We start from the raw sequence: 3,746 nt of genomic DNA, 5'->3' as shown, positions 1-3,746 counted from the left end.
AGAAGGGAGAAATGGAAACTATGCCCCTCTAAATGTTAAAAGTTTCTGCATGCACCGTGTTACGTATCCCTAGTTGTGTGACCAGGCATTGACACCTGCCATTGGAGGACTGCCGAACATCTACACTCCAACACTTTCCCGTCACAATATATATATATATATATATATATATATATATATATATATATATATATATATATATATATATATATATATATATATATATATATATATATATATATATATTGTAACCCATATGTAACTCCTTTTTTGTAACAAAGTTCAAATAAAGTAAATATATATGTGTACATACAAAAGAATGGGGGTGGTAGGAGAAGATAATATTAGTGTTCAGTGAGAGACCACAAGGTCTCCTCTGAATACTTTTTATTTTCTTCTCCGAGGCTATGGGTCCCCACATTGGCACCAGAGGTGGTACCCTCACAAACTTTTATATATATATATATATATATATATATATATATATATATATATATATATATATATATATATATATATATATATATATATATATATATACATATACATATATATATATATATATATATATATATATATATATATATATATATATAGTATAATATATAATATATAATATATATATATATATAATATATATATATAATATATATATATATATATTGTAACATATTATTATTTGCAAGTGACCATTATATTATAGTTTGCATTCTTATACCTTTGAGAACGATTATTTGTTTCAATTATTGTAAATATTGAAAAGTCCTTATTTACCATCCCTCATCCTGGATGAAGGTGGAGGGAGAGAGAATTATGGGTAGTGACGGCGAGAGTCAGTTAGCTGGGAGACGTCGTCTGGGTAACATTTAAGTTAAGTTCTGTTTCTGTTGTAGATAGGTAGCATAATTTTGGCTGGTTGACATTTTTCCTTTAAATATTTAGGCATTTATTCAATGGTATTGTTCAAAGTGATTGCCATCTTAAATAATATTGATATTTTATTTTTTTTTTAAATTTTGCCCCGAGGGGCGAGTTTATTGGGCAGCGCCACTCATCTTGTAAGTGAACACACCGCCATAGCAGAATGTACAATACTCCCCAATAGGAAGAAAACCCGCTGGGTTGTTCATCCTGTCACTTGTACCCAGACACAGCTGGGACTTGCTTAACTGTCTCAAGTGAACAGCTCCTCAAACAAGAAGATTAACATTTATCAACCCTTAAAAGCTTACGTTATCTTACGGGTGCAAAATGGGGAAATCTTTTAAGAACTGTATCAATATTTGACAAATAGTGTTTTCCTAACTCAAACAATGTGAGGTTTATTATTCTACAGTTATTCCTAATGTCTCTCAGGTGTTCACATTCACGTAGATAGTGTTCAAGGCGGTGTCCATCACTCTCACCACAGATTCTGCAACTTCGCTGATCAACTGCTGTTTCCATTCCAAATCTCCATGGATATTTGTATCCAAGACGGATTCTCGCTATTACTGATTCTCTCCCTCGTCGTCCTCCTCTTCGGCCATAATGATTGGGATTGCCAGCTGCAACCATGTTGTACCATCGTACAGATTCACTGGTTTGTGCTTCTATCCTCCTTTCCTCAGTTACCTTGTCACTTTGATGTTGCCTGATAATACCTCTAATTTGTAGTTGAGTCTTGGGTATGAAGTATTCAATATGGTCTCCTTCAGCGCCTTCAGCAGCCAGCACATCTGCTCGTTCATTCCCACATATTCCAACATGGGAGGGGATCCACAGAAACTTGATGACTCTTCCCTGATTGGTAAGTACTCTCACAGCTCTCTTAATTTCAGCGACTATTGCAAGATTTTCTGCCTGATTTTTACTTAGGCTTTGCAGTGCTGCTTTTGAATCGGTGCAAATCACTGCACCATTAGTGTTCCGTTCAAGAAACCTTAACGCCATAACAATGGCAGTTAGCTCTGCTTGTGTTGAAGAGGCATAGTTCTCAATACGCGCTTTTTCTTCATTTCTGCGTTGGAAAGTATTATCCTTGATTACCGTGTATGCTGCACCAGCCCTGCCATTGACAGGATTAGATGACCCGTCAGTGTAGATTTGATCTAGTTCATCTCCGGCTTCTTTGTAAATTTCCTCGAGATACTTGTGCCTCATTTCTTGTGGTATCATGTTGGATTTTTTCATTGCCATTTCATTGATGATGATCTTGCATGAGTCATCCTCCCAGGGAGGTAACCTCTCTACAGGCAGGAGCTCACGGGCTTGCTCAAGCAGGAGAAGCTCTTCAAGGTAGCAGACTGCTCTGTGATGCCATTTTTTGCTTCTCCTGTTTCCCCCTGAAAGTAGCACAGAGCTCAGTTTTTTCTTAGCAATATCATTGTAATGGGGATATCTGGCTATCCTAATTGCAAGCTTAGCATTCAGCTCCTGAATTCTGCTTTTAACACTGGGAAGCGACAACTCTTCTCGTAGATTAGACGTTTTGGCAGTTCTTGGAACTCCAAGAATGATTGTCATGGCTTCATTTTGAATGCTTTCAAGCCTTTTCATATCGCTTTGGGAGTAGGTGCACAGAACTGGTGCTGCATAGTCTATGACGGAGCGCACATAGGCTGTGTACATCATTTTGAGCACGGCAATAGAGGCTCCATGTCCATTCCAGGTCATAGCTTTCAGTGCCCTGATATATGCTTTTAGTTTGTATATAAATATTTTATATTCTTTATATATAGATGTTTGGTCTATGCTTCAACCAACCTGGAGTATATTTGTTGTTTTTCTTACTTGTACCATATCACGGGGCACACGTATATCATATTTAGATACAGATTTTTCCCCTAGATTAGTAATATTATACTGTAGCCGATATACGAGCTGTGTGTACGATAGGTAACACACCGGCCCATATACGGTGTTAGTGTGGCGGCATGATACCTCCGCTATCTAGACAACAGTTTACATACATTGTGACGGGTCGGGGCGGAAGGTGGTGCTGGAAAAACCGACACCATTTACCAATATTTAATACTATATGCAGATAATATTGCTGTTGTTTTGTAATAACAAATTAACCCTAGAAATAGTGCTTTAGTCATTCATAGAAAATGAGGCACAGTGAAAATTTCCTCCAGTAGAAAACGAGATATCATTGCCACATGTCACTATTAATTTCACAACTTAATAATAGAAAATCATCTTAATACTGCAGTCTCTGGACTGTAAACATCATGAAAACATTTCCCTTGAACCAACTTAATTATCAGTACTAAAATAGAGTAAATGTAGGCCATCTTTTCACTTCTTGACATCTGGACAAGACAGCTGAGGCGGTCGCCATATAATTTAACATCAGTAACGCTGGGGCAAATCTAGCTCCAACAATTTTTCCAGCAACTTCCAGTATCTTGGACAACAGTGTTAAGGGATGTAAAGTGCTTCCATTATCAACACATTTATCGTCTATTAATAAGAGAGGTGCTCTTTCCGATTCCTGTACCATCTAGCTTATTATTGGCCAGTAATATTAGATATAGGATAACCTGGTTAGACTGCTAGACAACAAAACAAACGAGGTAATTGTTAATTAAACTTCATCTGATAAATCATAACTATATTTTCTCTGATATAGCTGTCATATAAGTTATTACTATTATTGTGTGCCCTTTGACAGGTGTAATTGAAGTGGGAGAAGAAGCAGAATATAATTACCTGGTACAACAGTAACATGTGATGACGCGAGACTCACACAAGGATTATTT

This window comes from Procambarus clarkii, chromosome 47 (assembly GCF_040958095.1).
Source record: "Procambarus clarkii isolate CNS0578487 chromosome 47, FALCON_Pclarkii_2.0, whole genome shotgun sequence".
NCBI classification, from domain to species: Eukaryota; Metazoa; Arthropoda; class Malacostraca; order Decapoda; family Cambaridae; genus Procambarus; species Procambarus clarkii.
Note: the sequence above shows the minus strand (reverse complement) of the source record.